General features: G+C 40.7%; 1 protein-coding gene across 5 annotated transcripts in view; it reads right to left on the bottom strand.

The window, feature by feature from the left end:
* GRM5 (glutamate metabotropic receptor 5) overlaps positions 1-23,463 on the bottom strand; it is a 310,218-nt gene that overhangs the window by 274,593 nt on the left and 12,162 nt on the right. For 4 of the 5 annotated variants that reach the window (XR_005556659.1, XM_039342956.1, XM_039342952.1 and 1 more), the window contains exon 1: positions 13,946-14,161. The exons of the other annotated variant lie outside the window; for it this stretch is intronic. The gene's annotated coding sequence lies outside the window, so the exon portion shown is untranslated. Of the gene's footprint in view, positions 1-13,945; positions 14,162-23,463 lie in introns of those variants that run through there. 5 annotated transcript variants of the gene reach the window in all.

Genomic DNA, 23,463 nt, shown 5'->3' with positions numbered 1-23,463 from the left:
CTTTGCAGGGATCTTTCTAAGTTCCCAATAGATCTTTGAGATCTTTGATGGCCAGTTGGATCTAGTGTTTAAGGCACAAGGCTAGAAACCAGGAGACTGTCAGTTCTAGCCCTACCATAGCCATAAAAGCCAACTGGGTGACTTTGGGTCAGTCACTCTGTCTTAGTCCAGCCCACCTCACAGGACTGTTGTTGTGGGGAAAATAGGAGGAGGAAGCTGTCAACGCTGCTAACATTGGATGTTCTTGCTTCAACAAGATGCAGTCTTTTTCTTATACTTTACTCTTAGAATTAGATGATACTGGGGGAGGGGGAGGAATGTGATGGGAGTTAGTTAGACATGCAAAATTGTAACAAGAGCTGATAAGCCATGGTGGGAGAAACAACTGGGCAGAAAGCCAGCATTTCAAACTAATTAGAGAATGTGATTTATGACTGTTAATTTTAGGAGGGAATTGTGCTTTGATCTATGTGCTGAAGGGAGGGGAAGTTAGATTTTGGCTTCAACCATGTATGTGCCGAAGCTATGCTGCTTGAGTAAAGATTCTTTAAGGTAAACAATGCCTCAAAGTTCTTTGAAGAGTTTCATACATAAACTCCTAAACAGAACCGATCCTGGGCTGCATTTGTTGAGAAAGGTATAGTTTTATTAGAAGTCAAGCATATTGCAGTCAGAACTGAGAATTGCATCTCAAAATCCCTAAGTTCAACTCCCCCCACATTAGCCACCTCCCATTACCCAGCCCCTGAGCAACCAATAAGGTTCAGGCAAGATGTTTTCATAAGAGAGTCCAAGCACAGTTTGGTATGCAGCTGGTATGCTGGGTGACCTTGAAGCAGCATCTCTAGGAGATAGAGATCTTGCTTCCGTTTTCCCCCAAGCCTTCTCCATTACATTTTTCCCCCTCCCAGGCATAAGGTGGCAGCTGACAGCTATTCTTATGGAACTTCAAGCAAGGCTGTAGCAACTACAAAAAATTCAGGGTGGATATTGGTGCAAGAGGCATTCTTTTTTTTTTAACTTCCTCATTTTGGCCTCTCTCACAATATATGCTTGTAGCAAAGAGTACTGAAAAAGCCCAGACTTTATTGCTCTCATAGCGCTGTGATTATGGACTTGCAAGGAAGTGCCTAGCGTAAAACTCTTTGGTGGGTGGTTGACTTTTGGGTGGCTTTGTTGTTAAATTTGAGCTCTGCAACAAAGCTCTGTCATTTGGGTGAGCCAAGCTCGGTTTAATTACAGCACAATCTGTTTCCTTCTATTGCAGCTCTTAACTGCTTATTGTATCCCTCCAAAGGCAATTCAATATCCTTTACAAATGCCGATGCATTTAAAGTACCTTCCTTAAATTAATAGGCTTCAGTGGAATCTTATAACTGAGTAGAATTCTCCCTTCCTGCACATTTTTTTTCAAAGGGAAGCTTCCTATTCTTTTTAATTTTATTCCCAGATGAAAATATCTTCTTGTGCTATGTCCGTTATCGGACATTGGGGATCATGTTGGCGATCCTGTTTTTATCAGCAGCCGCACAAAAAAGTGCTGCTGAGTTTTGTCCAAACCAGTCCCTTAGATTTTGAAGCCACAATGTTCTTCTTCTGCCTGGACCTCGTTTGCCTTCAATCTTTCCCTGGAGGATTAAATGGAGTATGCCGTATTTTTCTGGGTGTCGCATCACATGTCCGAAATATTCTAACTTTCGTTTTTTAATTGTTTTGATGATTTCCCTTGGCTTTCCCAGGCGGCTTATCACCTCCTCATGTCTGATCTTGTCAACCCAGCTTATACGTAACAGCCGCCTGTAAATCCACCTTTCAAATGCTTCTAGTCTCTTCAGGTGGCCTTCTGTCAGAGACTAACTCTCTACTCCATAGAGCAGGATAGAAAAAATATGGCATCTGACAAGCCTGATTTTCAATGAATGAAAATATCATTACAATCCTTATTTGGGAAAGCAGGTCTCCCTCTGTGGGCTTAAAGGTAGTCCTCTATTTATAACAGTTTGTTTAGTGACCATTCAAAGTTACAACGGCACTGAAAAAAAAAGCTACTTATAACCATTTTTCACAATTATGACTGTTGTAATATCCCCAATGGACATGTGATTAACATTTGGATGCTTGACAACTGGTTCATATTTATGACTGTTTCAGTCCCCCTTAATTATGTGATCCCCTTTTGCGACCTTCTGACAAGAAAACTCAATGGGGAAGCCAGATTCACTTAACAACTGTGTTACTAACTTAACAATTCCCTTAACAAATGTGGCAAGGAAAGTTGTAAAACGGGGCAAAACTCACTTAACAAATTTCTCACTTAGCAACATAGATTTTGGGCTCAATTGTGGACGTACATTGAGGACTACCTGTATTTTAAGTCACTAAGGATGGTCAGTGGAGCTGATCCCAAGGAGGAAACCATTGTTAATGCATTTTGGACCAGCTCCATGCAAGCAAAATACAAGGAAAACTGAGGGCACTTCATGGTTAATATAAAACTGCAGCACAATGTGATAGGAAACGAGAAATGATTTAAGCTTTGGGAGATTGAAAAAATAATGTAATAAATTTATGAGAAGTAGTTAAACTAAAGTTTTGGACTGCAGTTGAAATTATTTGAAATTATTGGCTCCTATAGCTAGGTCTTTAAGAATTTAAAATTCAATATTCCTGCCAGTTATCTATCCAAGCTGTCAGATCTTTTCCATAGTATGAGTTCAACGACCTCTTTTTCCAGAAAGTACTATTCTTATCCATCCACAGATAGAAAGATGAATGGTAGGAAGGAAGGGAGGGAGGGAGGGAGGGAGGGAGGAAGGGAGGGAGGGAGGGAAGAAGGAAGGAAGGAAGGAAGGAAGGAAGGAGGGAGGGAGGGAGGGAGGGAAGAAGGAAGAAAGGAAGGGAGGGAGGGTGGGAAAAAGGAAGGAAGGAAGGAGGGAGGGAAGAAGGAAGGGAGGGATGAAAAAAGGAAGAGAGGGAGGGAGGGAGGGAGGGAGGGAGGGAGGGAGGGAGGAAGGAAGGAAGGAAGGAAGGAAGGAAGGAAGGAAGGAAGGAAGGAAGACCTAGTTGTGTAAACATAGATACAAAGAATCGCCCTCTGCATATGTATACAGATAGTCCTTGACTTACAATCATTCATTTAGCAGCCTTTTGAAATTACAATGGCACTGAAAATAGTGGCATACAACCACTTCTCACTCTTACGGCCATTGCAGCATCCCCACAGTCACTTTAAAATTCAGGCGCTTAGCAACCAGTAAGTATTTATGATATTTGCAGCATCCCAGGTTCATAAGATTGTCATTTACAATCTTCCCAGATGGCTCCTGACAAGCAAAGTCAACGAGGGAAGCTGGATTTGCTTAACAATGGTGTGATTGACTTAACTGCAGTGATTCACTTAACAACCGTGATATAAAATCAGGCCCAACTCACTTAACAATCATCTTGCTCAGCAACAGAAATCCTAGTCCCGATTGTGGTTGTTGAGTCAAGGACTACCTGTAGCTTTATATCACTTCATGTTCACAGAAAATGGTCTCAATAGGGGGCAGTTTAAGTTGGTCTGGAAAGCTGAGCGGAGCTGGTGTAATTAATGGTTTTATGACAGACTCTGAAGGACTACCAAATTATAAACTAGACTAGAAAGACAAACGAGCAGAAGCCACTAACACAAACAGCCTCCATTCACCATCTGAATGTAGTTCTCCAGGAATCCCATGGATCTCGACTCTATTCTACTGAAGCCTATTAATTTAATTTGAACACAGGCCCTATCCAATAAAATTAAATTCAATGTTGAAAAAAGTAAGGTTTTACTTTTAGGCAAGAAAAACCAAAAGCATCAGTATCGATTAGGTCAGTGAGGGCGAACCTTTTAGAGACTGAGTGCCCAAACTGCAATCCAAAACCCACTTATGTATCATCGGGTGCCAGATGGGCATGACCCATTGGGTGGGTGTGGCCCATTGCGTGGGTGTAGCCCATTGGTGGGCATGGTTGCAGTGGTAACAGCAGACTGGGTGGGACTAAAAAGTTCAATCAATTCCAACTTTGCGAGATCTTTTTTTTCCCCACGAGAAGTTGAAATTGATTGATTGATTGAACCTTTTTTTTATTTTTTTTGCATACGGTGGCAGAGGCCTAAAGCGAAAAGGTTTTATAAAACCCAGCTGAAAGCCTAGGATTGGGGCGACGGCCCGCGTGTCCACAAAGAGGCTCTGCATGCCACCTGTGGCACGCGTGCCATAGGTTCGCCATCACGGGATTAGGTGAAACCTGGCTTAATAGTAGCAACTGTGAGAGGGATCTTGGAGTCCTAGTGGACAATCACTTAAATATGAGCCAGCAGTGTGCAGCAGCAGCTAAAAAAACCAACACAGTGCTAGGCTGCATTAACAGAGGCATAGAATCAAGATCACGTGAAGTTCTAGTACCTCTTTATAAAGTCTTAGTAAGACCACGCTTAGAATATTAGATCCAGTTTTGGTCACCATATTATAAAAAAGAGACTCTGGAAAGAGTGCAGAGAAGAGCAACAAAATTCCATTTTTGGCAAGGAATAAATGTCTAAATGTCTGGATCCTGGGCTCAAGGAAATCAGAGACAGAACAACAGCTTTCTTTTAAACTGCAGATGTTGTTGTAAGAGCGCCCACTGGCGGCACCAACTTACTCGACTTGTTAGCTTTTCCATTCTGCTTCTTTCAATTGTTCGACTTAGGGAACATTTTACAAAACAAAGGGACGAATCATATTTGGAACCTAAAAGAGAGTCTTTTTGTCTTCAAAAAAAAAAAAAGGTAATTTTTTTTAAGAAAAGGTAAGGATGTCTAAAGCATTTAGCAATTTTCTCCAATATGCTGCAGCCGGTATGTATTGGGCACCACTGTATCTTCCTGCGGTCTGAATTTAGCTGGAAAATACCCACGTAGACTTCTTAAGGATCTTGACATTGATGATGGTATAAATTGCTACGACTATGTTAATAGCACTGTATTCTGAGAGATTATATTCTATTGAATAGCTCTGTTAAAGCCCAGTAGACAATTTACGGCGTGTCATAAAACCACAGATCATTATAACAGCAACAAACACCAAAAAAGGATCATTATAGAACACGGAGAAATTATGGGATGGCTGACGACCCAGTCTCCGAGTTATCTAGGCATTATGAGAATTGGAATTTAACACAACAGGTGGGACTAAACTATTGTGTTTTGTAATATAATCAAGCAATGCCCCCTTTTTTTAGATGCACGCACATCTATTCATGATCAAGAAGGGGAGATCTTGAAAAAAATTAGTCTCAAAATTTGCAGGAAAATGCATTCCACCATGATTAATCATTCAGCAAAACTGTTTTATTTTGATGCATTTCTATTGCCGGATGCAGTAGGATTGGCTAATTAACACAGCAACTTCAACTGGCATAGACTATTTTGATACCTTCCTTGTCTGATTTGTAAAGCATACTAAATTTACAGCTCTAAAAACTGCCCAGCCATACCCCCGAAGAGAGAATCCTTAAAAATAAAACAGATTTTTAACTAACTAGACATCGAACTTGTGTTAGAACAATGCCCAGGCAGATCAAAAATGCCTTTTTGACTGCGACAGAATAAGCAGAAATACTTTTTTCTCTCCATGCTTGTTACAAGAGATAGTGGTGTACAACAGCAGTACAAAATATTACTATCCCATTAAAAAAATTCCATGTCTGAAGACTGGAAATGTGTGTAAAAGGAAAGGCACTTTTCTAGGCTTGAGCGGCTGCTATCTTTCTTGCTGTTTTCTGCTGACAATAAACTTTCTGTATTCGTTTTATTTTGCATTGCAGATGGAAAAAAAATCAAATCTTCCTTGAAAAGAGGAAACTAAAATCCTATGAAATACAAATAATCAGAACAGGCTAGATGAAGAGAAGGACCCATTTTATACGAAGCAGAGAGACTTATTCTGGATCAATGCAATCATTTTTAAAACAAATCCAGAGAAGAAAGTCCATGTGGGAAAAATCAAGCAGTCACATTTCTGAATATCAACTTATGTACAAAAGCCTCTTTTCTTTCGATATAGAAAATTAGGAATTTTTTTTTAAAAAAACTGTATTTTTCTTGTTGCAAGGTACAAACCAATCTGTAAAAAAAGCAAGTTAATGGTCTTTGGTCCAAGAAAACAACTTGGATTTGATTGGGGTGCTAATTTTAAACCACGAGGGCTTAAATTTTAGTTTCATTTTAATGCCTTACTTCATGGTTTTAATTTCATTTTAGCTTGGCTGTTAATAATCATAATCATGAGGGTGATTTGATTTAAGACCTGATTTCTTTTTTCTCCTGGTGCTGATCAATTTCCCCCCCCCCTTTTTCTGGATTTGTCTTTGATACGGTTGATGGGTTAATCAGATTAATCAATATAGTTTATACTAGGCCTACTGCAGTATACAAGCCTCTATTACGATAGAGACAACTGAAAGACCAGGAAATTCACGATGGAAGAAATTATATGTAGATGCCCAAATTACATGCCCAATGACTCAGAAAATATTTTTTTAAGAATAAATGACTGGAATCTCGTGAAAGCATTGCATCTCACAATATTTCCAGAGAAGGCTGTGAACTCTCAAAATCAGTCTTTTGGAACTCAAAGCATTCCCTGGAATTTCCCATTTTCCATAATAGTTTTCAGGTCTTTAGGTGCTGCTGCAAGTTGCTTTCTCTGTTTAAAAACTGGCATTGGAAAACAGAGACTTGGTGAATAAGTTTTTTATGTGTTTCAGAATCCATCTTAAGATCAGTGTTCTGTGGCCCCTGAGCAGCATCTGACTTCAGAGCTCCATTTGATCATGACTGCTGAAAGTGGACAGGATAATCTCAAGCAGAACTAAACTAAACAAAACAAAACAAAACATAAAAACAAAAACCCAACCCACACTGTAAGCTACGCAGGCTGTTTAAAATGAAACCATCTTCCAAAATTCTCTCTGCTGGCCGATATTTCTGATACAGCCTTATTCATTTAATATCCACCAGCTCATCTTCCTCCAAGTTCAGCTTTTGATCACCGAAAGCTTGACCACGGTTATTTGAAAGCATTTGTTTCACTCCTACTTCAGTACAACTTCAGGGGTGGCACGTTCCCCTGTTTTTTTAAAGCAGGGTCATATCTTAGTGATGTGATAAGTATATAGGCAGTCCTCGACTTACAGCAGTGCATTTAGTGACCGTTCGAAGTTACAACGGCACTGAAAAAAAGCGATTTAGGACCATTTTTCACCTTTATGAGCACTGCAGCATCCCCATGGTCACCTGATTTACATTCAGATGTTTGACAACTGACTCACATTTATGACGGTTGCCGTGTTCCAGCGTCATGTGATCCCCTTTTGCAACCTTCTGACAAGCAAAGTCTATGGGGGAACAAGGTTCACTTAACACCTGGGTTACTAATTTATCAACTGCAGTGATTCGCTTAAGAAACGTGGCAAGAAAAGTTATAAAACAGGGCAAAACTCACTTAACCAATTTCTCACTTATCAACATACATTTTGGGCTCAATTGTGGTTGTAAGTTGAGGACTACCTGTACAACTTAAGGGGAGGGTTTTCCTCAGTTTTCGAGCAGGCACACACCTTGGTGATGTCCCTCATGTGTGATACATATACACATACACACACATATACGTATGCACAACCACAGTCAGGCAAAGAACACTTCCATTGAGACAGGGATACCGTTTGGAATCTGTCCTTTTGTCCGTCGGAACTGGATTTTGTTTTTGATTGGCAAATGCTCTAAAACCCTTTTTGTTACCAAGCTGTGAATAGAACATGCAGTTTAATGGCTTCAGATCAGATTTTTTTCAAAGACCAACCAGGTAATAGTGCAGAAAAGGAACTGCGGACGAAAATTGCTTCACTGCTGTACTGCCAAACTGAGAAAAGAAAATAAAACAGGAAATATGTCTGCTGGAGTTTCTGTCAGGGATTGTAAATACCCCATAGTAGACTGTTAACACATGCCACTATTTACACCTCTAGGCCACCAGTTGTAATGATTTGTGGGCTATATTATTGCTACAATTCTATTCTGATTGCCATCCTCAAATCCGAATTGACAAATGTACCAATAAAGGGGAATATTTGTAGCTCAGGGTTGAAATGAGGGGTCCTTGGTGTTTTCTGAGCTTCGTTGTTTTCTTGCAGATGTTTCATTGCCCAACTAGCTAACATCATCAGTGCTAGAAGGGAGAGGGTTGAGGGGGGGGAGGAGGAGGAGCAGGATTGTGGGGTCCTTGGTGCTCTCTGAGCTTGGCTGTTTTCTTGCAGACATTCCATTACCCAACTAGGTGATGTTACTTAGTTTGGGCAGGGGTAGCCAACCTTGGCTCTTTTATGACTCCTGGACTTCAACTCCCAGAATTCCTGAGCCAGCATGGGGGAACTATGGCCCCTTCATGACTTGGGGACTTCAACTCCCAGAATTCCTGAGCCAGCATGGCTCAGCTTGGAAACTTCTCCCTTTCCCCTCAGGATGGTTGGCTCAGGAATTCTGGGAGTTGAAGTCCACGAGTCATAAAAGAGCCAAGGTTGCCTATCCCCTGAGTTTGGGTATGTCTGCAAGAACAATTAATCAGTGGAACGCCCTGCCTCCAGAAGCAGTGAATGCTCTAACACTGGAAGTTTTTAAGAAGAAACTGGACAGCCATTGGTCCAGAATGGTATAGGGTTTCCTGCCTGAGCAGGGGGTTGGACTAGATGACCTCCAAGGTCCCTTCCAACTTTATCATCATTATTAATGTCTGCAATAAAACACCCAAGCTCAGAGAATTCCACGGACCCCCTCACTGACAAATGTGCCAGTTCAAAACTGCCCATGGCTTGAGATAATTATTCTTAATTTCACTGAAGCATTACTGTATTATATGGCTAAATACCACCAGTATTTCCCAGTCAAACCAAAATGGAGCCATTGCCTTTTCCGACTTTACAAAGCAATAATATAACCGCAGCAACAAAGCCAATCTATGGAAAGCATTGCATTGTCAGCTCTAAAAGGGATCGTGTTGAATGTCCCACAGGTGCTTTTTTCCAAAAGGCAACTGGCTTTCCTTGGGGTTTTTTTTTCCCTTGAAAACACTTCGCCAAGGACAACAATATGCAAAACTGTCTGGTATTTACTGGGTTAACACATAGCTTAGAGTGGGGGGGGGGGTAAAAAGCCCGGGAAAGAAAGAGGAAGTAAACTTTTGACCTTCACACTAATTGGATAATGTGACTTGGGACTGCAAGATAAGGGAGGGGTTTAGCAAGAAAAGTTTGATGCCAGCGAGAGGAAATCAGATTCTGGCATCAAAATGTCCATGATGGTGACCGGCAATTTGTAGCTCTGTAATAAAGACTTTAGGAAACATGACTGAAAGTTCTTTGAAGTGCTTCATTAGTCGGAACCCATGACACACTTCACTTCTCATCCAAGAAGCTTCTTCCGTTCTGAACTATTCACTTCTGAACTGAAGAAGCTTCCTGGATGAGAAGCAAAACATTTTCAAGGAAAGAACCCCAAGAAAAGCCAGTTTCCTTTTGGAAAAAAGCACCTGTTGGGACAGCCATGACCTGGATGATTGAACATCTCCATAGACATCGATCATGTTGAATAACTGGCGTGCCGGACTTAAATTTCAGGACAAAATAGGAAGTCATTGTGTCAGGTGAAATTATCTTTCTTTAAGCTTGCTGAATTAATCATCAAAGATGGTTAATGGAAGCTGTAAGACACCCATTGACAGTCAATGGCTACTAGTTATGAGCCATTTTCCCACCTAACCAAGAAAAGCTGGTGGCAGATGTATTTATTTATTTCAGTTCTGAGGCCGCTTGATTATTCCATGAATCTGGATGGCTTACAAATAAAAGAAAAGAAACAATACTTATAAAGGAGAACACAGCCAACCTTTCAAATACTTCCAATATAGCCAGTGAAGAAGCATTTTCGAAGCAGATTCCTTTGGTGGGCAGGAGACGTTGGGACTGTTTTAAAGATTTAAAGAGCAACAAAGATGATCAGGGGACTGGAGGTTAAAACATATAAGGAACGGTTGCTGGAATTGGGTATGTCTAGTTTAATGAAGGGAAGGACGAGGGGGGACATGATAGCAGTGTTCCAATATCTCAGGGGCTCCCACAAAGAAGAGGGAGTCAAGCTATTCTCCAAAGCACCTGAAGGCAGGACAAGAAGCAATGGATGGAAACTTACCAAGGAGAGAAGCAACCTAGAACTAAGGAGAAATTTCCTGACAGTTAGAACAATTAATCAATGGAACAACCCGCCTCCAGAAGCAGTAAATGCTCCAACACTGGAAGTTTTTAAGAAGAGACTGGACAGCCATTTGTCCAAAATGGTATAGGGTTTCCTGCCTGAGCAGGGGGTTGGACTAGATGACCTCCAAGGTCCCTTCCAACTGTATTGTTGTTATTATTATTATTGTTGTTGTTGTTGTTATCTGGGTTTCTGCCTCAATATATCTCTTCTTAGAAGTAGGGAATGTTATAGAGACATCACCCCTAAGTCTCCAATATACTCTTTCCTATAAAACTGATTAGGTAAGATTTGTACAGGTCTGAGAACTGACTGAGCACAAAAACATAGATCTACAGTAAGACGAACGCAAGAAGATGCAGCAAATGTTCAGAAGTCTGAGTCAACCCAATCAAATGGGAGTTAAAATAGCAAGACGCCCACTGCTCACTCACGATATCGTCCAAACAATGCTTCATCGTTTCCAACTTTTTTTTTTCTTTACACTCTCATTCTGGGATGCTTTTATTCCTTTCCTAATCCCACTTTTAAAAAAAAAAATCTCAAAAAATCCTAAAATATTAGGATGCTTTTATTCCTTTCCTAATCCCATTTTTTTAAAAAAAAAATATATCTCAGAAATACTTCAATGACAGTATTCATTTATTGTGTTCATGCAACATGCTAGAGACGCTAAATCTGGGTTAACTGAGAGATGATGTTGTGCACCTGACATGCAAAGGCCATAAATAAAATGACAGATGGACTAGTCCACACAACTTTGGTTAAGACAATGGCTGGGTTTCCTGCAGCATACTAAACTATAAACTATCCAATTTCAATCTCAGCTTGGCAGGGTGTTTTGCATTATCCCATCCTATGAACTGATAAGGTTGAGCCAATTATACGAGAGAAAGGGAGAATGAGAAAGAGAGAGAGAAAAAGGGGGGGAGATGTCACTGTAAGAACTGAGGAGACCCAGCAGTAAATGTGGGGATGTTAAAAGACCCTCTCAACCTATAAATTACCAAGGATGTGATACCATAGTGAGAATAGTCTAATGAAGTGGATCAACATACAGAAAACGGCTTCTATTAAAGCTGAGTATAAGCAACCTTTCTAGATTCTCCATCCAATTTGCGGGCAGAGAATGGAGCGATTTATTTTGGGGCAGAGAATGGAGTGATTTATTCAGGCAAGAGAGAATTTCTTCAACCGTTTCTCAAGGGGAGGATAATTCTTTATGGGTGAACCAGTGCACCAGTTCTGAAAAAGCCTTTTGAGAAGAGTTCCTTTCTCGACTCTACCCTTGGAAAGCTGGAGAGGCTTCTGAATTGCTGGAGAGAGGACAGCACTGTAAAATAGAATATTTTCCCCGTGTCCTTAAATAAATGCAAGAAAACAACTCTCTGTCTATGGAATTTATCCAACATTCTGTCTTCCTTTGAAAATATGCTTTCAAAGCTAATTCTCATTCAACATACAGAATAAAACCTTGCCAGTAGGGGGAAAAAAAATCAGACAAACATCTTCTCAGTCTGTGGTTAGTTTGTATGGAAGAGAATCAGGACAGTTAAGACTAAAAAAAAAAAGTTGCTGCTGAACAGATAATTAGATGGCGCTGATTACTGGCTGGGGATTCAAAAGCATACCAAATGTCTTTTTTTCAAGAACCCCTAATTTGATCATAATTTGAGAAGGGTTCTATGTGTTTTTCCAACATTCCACCCAGTGACTGTCCTCTATTTATTTATTTGGCTTGGAGTTACCTTTTGGTAGGTTACTTCTAGCAAATAATTTGAGATAGGTTTGTCACCACTTGGGATAAATAAAGCAGTAATGTTACACCAGTTAAACCCTGCAGTCTAACATGACCGCTTACAAAGTGTTACATTAGACAAGGTGATCTGGACACACTTGAGATTTTGTGGCTATGTGTTGTTGACAACACTGGAACTGTTAACAGCGTATCTTCACAGTGTTATAGTTGGCTGTCTCCAGTCATGCACAGTAGATGCAGATGCAATAACAAAGCATAGCTTGGAGACTGTTGATCTAGAAGAATCCAGAGACTCACCTTTTTTTGGGGGGGAAGATATCATAGCCAAAAGATTTATGAAAATAAGAAAAATCACCCACCCCATATAAAAAGACTAAAATGTAGATTCTGAACTCCAAACTCCGTGAAAACTGGAAATGTCCACCCAGCTAATATTTTCTCCACACTACATTCTACATGCAAAAGGGCACTTGACTGTTATTTGAGACAGAAATTAATATTTTTTTTTCATTCCAATAATTAGCTGAGATATATTTAAAGATACTGAGTTTAATATAATAAAAATATGTATTTGGTTAATGGGAACATCATCCATATTTCTAATAGTAAGACAGGATGGGGAATGTGTGTATTGGTTGTGAAGAAATCAACCAAGTGTAGACAAGTGTAAGCTGTTGCATAAAGCAACAAGGTAAAATTAAGATGGGACAAATTCTAAAGGAATCTTCTGTCTCGAGTGCCATTTCCATAAGGCACAACCCAGATGAGATATCGCACGAAGTCTCTCAGCGTATAGAAGCGGCCCGTCCTAACCTAAACCTTATCCAACAGCCGCAACATTTACAAATAACAAAACATCGCAACTTCCCCGGCTCTTTCGCCTAACTTTGCCCAACAGCTTCGCGCCCTTAAGTGCTGTCCGTGGTGCTGAACAGCCGATCAGCGCTTAGACGATGATCGAGGCCGGCGTCTGCTCGTTAGGCAGCGGAATAATCTTAAGGGTTGGGGGCTGTGGCATCCATGACAACTACTGCGTTCCTCGGTGTGTGTATGTGTATTTCTGTGTGTGTATCTCTGTGTGAGAGAGTTTGTTTTCGTTACTGTCTGTATCCTTGCTGCTGCTCTTCATTTATTCGCTTTTATCCACATCATCTGCACCAGATTTTTTTCAACATCGGTGCTTGGGGCACAACCTCCATCATTTCGAATCCATCCCAGGTTGGCTGAAAAGGGTGGGGATTGAAGTCTAACATAGCTAGAGGACACCAGATTTGTGCAGACTGACCCACACCCAGAAGCTGTGCCTCGCTCTGGGTTTCTACAGCCTACCCCTTGCGGCTGGGCATTCCCTGAGTGATCTACGTTGACCCCTTCGCCTCAGATGTAGACAGCCCCGAGAAGTGACCTATTCGATCTCAACTCCCCCCCCTCCTCCTCTGGGTTCACTGAACTATGGCATCCCTCGACCGCGGTTACTTGTACGTGAATTAATCCTCCCCCTTTTCCTTTCCCAAACGCCGTTGTCCAGTCCTTCCTCTGAGTCGTAAGGGAACTTCCCAAACCGTGTTTGTTTCTTCCCCCCCCTCCACCCCCAGCTAAAAAAATCCGGCATCGCCTACCTGGAAAACCTTCCCCCACCCCATGCAACGAGGAGGATTTTGCCCGCATCTAGCTGCATTCCTCCTCCTCCTCCATTTCAGACCCGTGTCGGCTGTGCTCGGTGTTGCTTAAGGCGAGTGTTGCCTCTCTCCCCCACTCCACCCCGCCCCCAACCCACACACACACACGCTCGCCGAAGGTCTGAGGTCCCGTCTCTCCCCTACTGCACCCCCTCCCACACACCCACACGCACACACACACACATTCCGTACCTTATCCCAATGCAGGACCCAGACACAGCCGCCCCTCCGCTCCCTCGCCCGCTAGGCGAGGCAGACGCGGCAGGGGAAGAGAAAGCCCGAGTGGCGCGCCTTTTGCCCGCAGAATTCCTTCACTGCCAGCCGAGGGGTGCCTCGGAGCTCCGCGGCCGCTGCCTGCTTCCTTGGTTCCCGCTTTCCTTATCGCCCGGGCCGCGGTCACCAGCTAACGGCGGCGGCTTAGCGCGGCTGCTGCTGCTGTTTCGGCGCTCTCGCCTTCCCCAGCGGCCAGACGGGAGAGCTTGGGGAGAAGCAGGCAAGGCAGCGCCTCCTCTTCCCTTCCTAACGAGGAGGCAAGCCCGCTCTCTCGCGCTCTCTCTGCACCGCCTTTGGCAGAATCCTTCCGCCCGCCCGCCCGCCAGGTGATGGGAAGGGGAGAGCTGGCGAGCGAGAGAGCCGGAGCCCCCGAAGCCCTCCCGCTTGTCCTCGCTTCCCCGCTGCCCCTCCTTTCCTCGCCCGCCACGCCGTGTCAGCTTGCCTGGTTCCTCTCCTCTCGGGCTGAGCGGAGGCGCTGAGCTTCGTCGGACAAAAGCCGGGGCTGAAGTCAGGGGAGGCAGGAGCCCAATTAGAGTTCAGGTAAACCCCCCCCCCTCGGGCAACTCGTGGGCCACAGGCCAAGCCATGGTTTGCCCCATGGTTTCCTGAATAAGCCACAACCGATGACTTGGTATACAGATTGCCTTTATAAGCCATGAAGCTACCAACCTGGAATTGGGTAGTCTACTTTAATGAGGAGAAGGGTGAGGGATGACATGATAGCAGAGTTCCAATATCTCAGGGGCTGCCACAAAGAAGAGGGAGTCAAGCTATTCTCCAAAGCCCCTGAAGGCAGGACAAGAAGCAAAATAGATAGAAACTAATCAAGGAGAGAAGCAACCTAGAACTAAGGAGAAATTTCCTGACAGTGAGAACAATTGCCTGCAGAAGCTGTGAATGCTCCAACACTGGAAGTTTTTAAGAAGCGACTGGACAGCCATTTGTCTGAAATGGTATAGGGTTTCCTGCCTGAGCAGGGGGTTGGACTAAATGACCTCCAAGGTCCCTTCCAACTTTATTATTATTATTATTAAACCAGGGTTTAGCTTCCAGCAAAGGCTAGCTTCCCTCAGTACACCAAACCAGTTTGCAAACCATAACAGTACAGGTTCACACAATGCCATCATAAGCCACAAACCATAATGGCTGGATTCACAAGTCAAACAAACTATATTATAGTAGAGTCAAATATGAGAATTGACCATGGTAGCCTAAAACTCTTATTCCAAAGCTCAAAATATGATCTCAACCACTCTATCTTTCTCATCTTATTCAATTTTCTCCAAAAGGGAGAAAGTTTTTTTTTTAATTACTGTGCCATTTATTTGTTACATTTATTTACTTGTAGCAATTCAACCTTTGCCCCAAGAATTCAGGATGGCCTGCATAAATATTACATTCCTTCCACTTTTGTCACATTTTTGAGTTAGGGTACACCGAGGAATAACCAAGACATCTTCATTTTGGCTGACCATGTTGTGCGACCCAGCAATTGTGGTTTGTTCACCCAATCAGAAAGAAGAAATCCATGGCTTAGTATATTTTGAAAACCAGTCCATTCATATGGTGGTTGCATTTGCAAAACAAGTTTAAACCCGTTCTGGGTCCTGGATTAATACAATATAAGCTTAGTTAGCTTTGTTTTCAGTTTTGTTTTGGTTGAATTATCCACAAGCACACCTATTGGCTGTTTTATGGTTCCATAAATTCCATAGAATTGTAAAAAGACATGAAAAAATGAATTTCATTATTAAATATGGAACTGAACCTGGATCATTCCAGTTGTCCTTTGACACAGCAGCTGAATTCACAGTTCAAGTTGAGAAAACACAGCCACTATATTCCATGGCATGATTTGTCCCGAACAACAAGAAATCCTTTGTGCTCTCTGAGATTGGTTGTTTTCTTGCTAGTTTGGGTAATGAAACATGGTAAGATATTTAATTTAATAGCTGAACCAGTAAAGTATATAATGGGCCAGAATAAACAGCTGTAGTTGATTGGTTGGAGAATGCAGGCTCCTGCATGATGCAATCTACATTATGATTGGTTGCTGGGCATAAAGGGGGAAGTTCCCTTTTTCCCGCCTTTTTCTTCTGTGTGCTCTGCATGCTGTTGTGTGATTTACCTCATGATGATCCAGTGTTCCTGACTATCATGTCTGCTGAAAATATAAATGTTAGATGTATTTATTTATGTAAAACTACAAGTCTGGGTCAGTGAGTCTGACTTCATATGAACACTTGCTGCACAATTCCCCAACAAACTAAGAAACAACCAAGCACACAGAGCACCAAGGATTGCACACTTCAACCCTGAGCTTCAAATATTCTATCATTCTATCAATATTCTTTTCTATCATAAATAATAAGGCTTTCCATGATAGCCTGGTTTATCCCTGAAGCCTAAGATGATGATGGGATTTCCAGAACATGCTATATCCCAAAGTACCCAAACATACTTTAGCCTAGACTGGTGTGTTGGGTTGACCCTGACTCATCTTGAAAAGCTAAGCAGGGTCAAATCAGGTTAGCATTTGAATGAGGGCCACTAAGGAACTGGCAGGACTACAGGCTACACTAGGGAGTTAAAAATTTTCTTCTACAATAAAGCTGAAGCAAAATTAGGACTCAGTCTGGACTAATAATGATGATGATGGTGGTGGTGGTGGTGGTGGAAGGGACCTTGGAGGTCATCAAGTCCAACCCCACCCCCCACCCACACATGCCCACACCTCCCCACCCACCCCCCACTCAGGCAGGAAACTTGAAAAGCCACATTTAATTAGTCTCTTTTCCTTCAGAACCTGCGTTTAAACTCTTAAGTAGGATAAAGGTTTTCAGCATACAGTACGCAGAGAGATTGTCTCTAATTCTGTAAAGCAGACATTTCCCAATTTAATCTCTGTTAAATATAGTGAAAAAGTTGGCCTTGACCCTTGCAATATTGATTGGGCATCCAGGCCAGGGAAAAGGAAGGGGAAAGGAGCTTCAACACTTAGTGTGTGTTGATCTCAAAATAGGTCACCCTGTTTTCCCAAATATCATTTTAGCTCTTTACGTTATATTCTTCCTGTTACTGCCGTAATATTTACCACAGAATATTACCTTTGTGCTGCAAAACTGAGGGCAAATAAGTAGGAAGGTCTTCATCCTGCCTAGCTGGTTTTAGTACTTATTCTGTTTCTTTGTGGGGTTTTTTTTTAAGTTTGTTTATATCTTGCTGTAGGATTCTTTGAAGTGAGAAGCTCTGCACAATACAATAGGGAATGCTGGGGTAATTTTTTACTTAAAAGTGCACATTCTAAAGTGCCATAGAAGCTCAACTATTTTTGGCTTCCCTGCTTGGTGAAAAACTTCTCAGCTTCTGTTTAATGCTCACAAACCTTTATGCCACCGGATTAAAAAAGAACATTTATGGCCGATTCAAATGCTGTGCAGGAAAAAAAAAAAAATCCGGCATGTTGTTGTTTTTCAAAGGAGAAGAGACTTCTGGAGAAATGTTATGTTTGTTGTGTCTTGTATTAACTTCCTTATGAAATGTCCAAGGAACGTTTGGGTAGATGTCTTATTTTTCACTGTACTATGAAAAATACGGTGATCTACAGCCTCCTCTCCAGAACCCTGTGCTTTCATTAAATGCCACATGGAGGTACTAGGAAGATATTCCTTCCATGAACTTGAAAGTTTGGGCCACCAAGGTAGCTTTAAAAGAATCAAAAGTTGTGTAATAAAAGGTCTGTGGAGGTTCTCAATCATCCAGGTCATGGTTGTCCCAAAGGTGTTTTTTTCAAAAGGCAAGTGGACTTTGTAAAATAAACAGAAATTAAACAGAAATACATCTGCACTGCCACCTCAGCAATAACACAAGCTCAACTACCCCTATCACAAGTCTAAAAGAAATTGCAAAGATCTTTGCATAAGAAAGAAGGGAAGTTTCTTTTGCAGAAAGAAAGCTAGAATAAGACTGAAGAAGAATGGGGTTTTGACTTATTTATGAGAATTAAAATAGAACATACCCAAATAGATAAGAAGTGTATTTTGAATACAAGCTATTATTATGAATGGAGATAAAGGAAACTTTGGTCACTTAAAATTTAGAAGTATAAATATTAATAGTTAAATTTGAATATTGATTTCCTTCTAAAGGTCATGTAAAGGTGACTGAGATATCTATAAGCTAAAAACATATTGATGAATGTAATAAAAATTATTAGCTTTAAATATGAGATACTAGATACAAAGAGGAAGAGAGAGGAAATACTAAGCATTGAAATAAAAGACCTTTTGGTTACTAGGTTTAAGATATTTGGAAACTATTAGAAAATAAGAATATTTTACTGTATTATTAATTTGTTGATATAGAGGGTGAGAACTTAAATAGATAAGACGTGTATCTTGAATACCAGATTTTGTGAGGAATTGTGATAAAGGGAATTGGGAACATTTAAAACTTGGAAATGATAAACATATAAGGAACGGTTGCTGGAATTGGGTATGTCTAGTTTAATGAAGAGATGGATGCGGGGGACATGATAGCAGAGTTCCAGTATCTCAGGGGCTGCCACAAAGAAGAGGGAGTCAAGCTATTCTCCAAAGCGCCTGAAGGCCGGACAAGAAGCAACAGATGGAAACTAATCAAGGAGAGAAGCAATCTAGAACTAAGGAGAAACTTCTTGACAGTGAGAACAATTAACCAGTGGAACTACCTGCCTCCAGAAGCGGGTGAATGCTCCAACACTGGAAGTTTTTAAGAAGAGACTAGACAGCCATTTGTCCAAAATGGTAGTTTCCTGCCTGAGCAAGGGGTTGGATTAGATGACCTCCAAGGTCCCTTCCAACTTTATTATTGTTATTGTTGTTGTTGAAAATTAAAATGGGAAAAATGTAGGATGTTGATTGTCTCAAAGATTGAATGTTAAAACAATTAAGATATATATATAAACTAGAAACTATTGATAAATGTAAGAAAGTTATTTTTTTATTTGATTGAGAATAAGAAGTGTATTAATTTAAATATGAGACAGTATATATTAAGGAAAAAGAGAGGAAGTATTTACTGTAATAGTGTGGGATTTGTACTAATGATATTTGTATGTAATTGAAGTATGGTAACTCAGTCGTCACATTGCTTTTCAAAGATATAAATGTAATATTGGAAAATCAATAAAATTTTGAAGAAAAAAAAAGAAGTTTCCTTTGCAGAGGGAAGAAAAAAAAAGGTCTCTGAGAAATGGCAACCTGATTCCAGATCAGTTCAGGAAGTCCTCAACTTACAACGGTTACTTTAGTGACTGTTCAAAATTATAATGGCACTGAAAAAAGTGACTCACGGCCATTTTTCACACTTATGACCATTGCAGCATCCCATAGTCATGCCATCAAATTTCCCCCAAACAAAATAATTTCACAACAAAGTAATAAACGTTTACAGTGGCAATTGTCTTTGCTAACAGTAACGTAAATGGAGGTGAAAAAATTAGTTATGCAGAGCAAAAGAATATTGAATTTTGCAAATAAACCAGGGAAATGATCAGCATATGAAATAAGGAAAGAAAAAGAGGAGGGGAAATGATATTAAAGCTACAAGATGGAACTACTACAGCAATTGATAACAGAAAAATAATTTCATCAATATTATTCTAAATTACATAAAGGAGAAGAAATTTCTCTGGCAAAAGTCAATGAATACTTAAAGAAGCCAAATTTATTGAAGATCACAGAGAAACAGAAACAACTACAGGCAGTCCTTGACTTACAGCCATTCACTTAATGACCGTCCAAAGTTAAAACGGCAATGAAAAAAGTGACTTAGGATAGTTTTTTCACACAACTATTGCAGCATCCCCATGATCACGTGATCAAAATTCAGTTGCTTGGCAACTGATTCATATTTATGACCGTTGTGGTGTCCCAAGGTCATGTGATCACCTTTTGCGAACTTCTGACAAGCAAACTCAACGGGGAAGCCAAATTCACTTAGCAACTCTTTTACTAACAACTAACAACTGCAATGATTCACTTAACAACTACATCAGAAAAGTCGTAAAATGGGGCAAAACACACTTAACTGTCTGTCTCAGCAACAGAACACTTGGACTCAATTATGGCCGTAAGTCAAGGACTACCTGTATTGAATGGATCTATAAAAATAAGGAAAGTTTATGAAGCCATTAAAAAAGTTAAAAATAGGAAAAGTGCCTACATTAGCCTTTTAGTATACACATTTTGAAGACAAACTACTGCAGCTATTGCAATACCTGATGAACTGTATTTTACAGATTGGAAATATACTGGACAGTTGGATAGAGGCTAACGTAGCATTAATGCCTAAAGAAAGTCAAGATTTGACCTCAGCAAAAGGTTATTGCCTGATATCATCATTAATCTTTTTTTTTTTTTTTTTTGTCTTTTAACAACTCTGTAAAACAATAGAGGCCAAAATTGTGGAAAACTTTTGGGGAAAGTGTATTTTTGAGGTTTGATGGCTAATAACACCACTTTTTTTTTGAGCAGTACCATAAAATTATATACCAATGGAAAGATAATTTAATCAAGAATGTAATGCAACAAAGTTTGTTCAATTATCTGTACCATATTCTATGAAAAGTTATAGCCAAATAACCAGAAAAAGGAAACACAACTTGCTTAGGTTGATATCAGGTAGCTTTCCTTCATCTGATTGTAGCCAATGAACATGAGTGTTTAGAGAGCCAATCAGGTGTCATGTTTTGGCAATGAGCCAATCAGATCATGATAGGATTCAGTTATTGATGTTATGTATTGAAGCTGAGAGGGGGACATTTGTCAATATGTTATGTGATCGCTATGAAGTTGGTTGGGGTTTTTTGTGTTCTTTCATTTAGTGAGCTTGTAAAACGTAATAAAATTAAAGTAATGGCGCAAAGAGTTGACTGGTCAACCAGAAAGCGATATAAAATAGTATTATTAAGTGAACAAGGCTACAGCTATAAAGAAATTAGAAGAAAAATTAGAAACTTAACCAAAGGTGGCATTTCTACTGTACACTTTTCCCAAAAGGTTTCCACAATTTTGGCCACTACTGTCTCTTGTATCAGGATGGAGTCAGAGCGACTGAATGGAGCTGAGCATTTACTGGCCAGATGCCCTTTCTGACGCCTATGCAGAGTTCACCGCAGAGTTCTTTGGGCCCAGAGAAATATCTGCTGCTACCCAGGATCAAACTAACAGCCTCCTAACTGAGAGGCGAGAACTCCACCTCCAGGCCATTGTGCCACTCCCATCACTGAATAACGATTATAAGGTATTTATGATGATTTTAGCTGAGAGAATGAAGATAGTTTTACAGGACTACAAACAAGCAAGATTTCTGGCTCTCACAGACCTGTAACTTCTTCTTTAAGAGGCTCCTCTGTCCTCCACTCATTACCTGTATTAATGGCACCTGTTTGAACTTGTTATCAGTATAAAAGACACCTGTCCACAACCTCAAACAGTTGCTTGCTCAAAATCTTGCTTGTTTGTAGGTGACCAAATACTTATTTTCCACCATAATTTGCAAATAAATTATTTCCAAATCAGACAATGTGATTGTCTGGATTTGTTTTCTCATTTTGTCTCTCGTAGTTGAGGTCTACCTAGGATGACAATTACAGGCCTCTCTCATCTTTTTAAGTGGGAGAACTTGCACAATTGGTGGCTGACTAAATACTTTTTTGCCCCACTGAATTTGAAGAAGTCTGTCTTATGTTTCTCTGGGTTTTGGAGTCCCCCCCCCCCAAGGCTTGACACTCCAAACACCTTTCTCTGAAAATGATGCAGGTTCTTTGAATCTTCACAATATAAGGCTAGAGAAATGAATCTAAACCAGGGGTTCTCAACCTTGATAGCTTTAAGATGAGGAAAGCTGGCTGAGGAATTCTGGGAGTTGAAGTCCACAAGTCTTAAAGTTGCCAAGGTTGAGAACCCCTGATCTAAACAGATGGCACTTGACTAGATCAACTTTGGGAAGAGGTTTGGGGTTTCTGGAACCATCTTGTATTTATATGGATTCCACAAAAGCGCTATAGAATTCCCCCCAACTCTGAAAATAACAAATTGAAATCTGCCATGGCTCTACTGCAGACTCCTTGCTAAGCCAGGGAATCTCTTCTTGTGGCCTGATACATTTGCCCCTTATCTCTTCTTTGTAAAAAGCTTTAATGTATCTTACTTCTGACTTTATTGTGGGATTTTTTTGTGTGTGTCTTTATCTTTTCTGCAATGCCTGCACATTCTTATCTCTTTTATGTGTTTTGATCTTCAGTGAGAGCCATTACGCTGTTGTGTTACAATAGCCTTTGTGCTATTATTTGGTTCCAGATCCAAGATTTTATTTTTTTAAAAAAAAAGGAAAGAAGGAAGAAAGGAAGGAAGGAGGGAGGGAGGGAGGGAGGGAGGGATAGAGGAAGAAGACTAAAGGAGGGAAGAATTGTGCAGGATGGAAGGAAGAGGGAAGGAGGAAAGAGGGAAGAAAGGAAAGTGGAGGAAGAAAGGAGAGGGAAGGAAGGGGGAAGGGAGGGATTGAGGGAGAGAGAAAGAAGAATAAAGGAGGGAAGGAGTGCAGGAAGGGAGGGAGGGAGAGAGGGAGAAGGAAGGAAGGAAGGAAGGAAGGAAGGAAGGAAGGAAGGAAGGAAGGAAGGAAGCCATTTAATTCCATCCATCCCAAAAGAGTTGCCATCAGTGACTATTCCTATAAATCATTGTGTAACTATTATATAAAAAATGGCTAACTGAATTGTCACAACGCCCTGCTCCTTCTCATTCCTTCTCTATGGCTTTGTATCATCCCTATTAAATTATTAAAGACTTCTCTTTAATGCTCCTTAAACATATTCTGAACATATTTCAAATACTTATCTGATTGGCATACGCACACATGTGCACACAATTCAAAGCATTTGAACACCCAAGCCTGTCCACATCTACATCCGTGCACAAGGCTGCCCAGATAACGAAAAGGAGGGTGTAATTCAACACCAAAACATACACCATGAAAAGGGCACGTGCTTGTGTGTGCCAGTAAAAGAAAGATAAAGAGCAGCAATAATCTTTGGAATGTGCTTAGAAACAAAAAAAAAAAAAATCAGAATGGATCAGTGTTCATAATGAAAGGATGCACAATTTTCAAAATACAAATCCCCACCCCCACCCTGTCCCCGACCTTTTAAAATAGCAATAGCCTTGCAAAATGATAGACCCTCCAGGTCAGGAAAAGAAGTCGCTCTGTAGATGTGTTCAGTGAAAAGGAAAAGACCCCTGCTTTTGCTATTAAGCAGCTCAAGTGAAGCAGTCAGTTTGTAAATGAGAAAATGGCATAGAGATGTTTGCAGAGAGAGAACGTATAGATCAGCAACTGAAGGCTTAAGATCTGATGTTCTGCTGTGATTAAAAAGATCTGAGGACAAGATCTGTATA

This window comes from Crotalus tigris, unplaced genomic scaffold (genome assembly GCF_016545835.1).
Source record: "Crotalus tigris isolate CLP2741 ecotype Arizona unplaced genomic scaffold, ASM1654583v1 scf7180000017828.1554129, whole genome shotgun sequence".
NCBI classification, from domain to species: Eukaryota; Metazoa; Chordata; class Lepidosauria; order Squamata; family Viperidae; genus Crotalus; species Crotalus tigris.
This window is presented reverse-complemented; position numbering and strand designations above follow the sequence as displayed.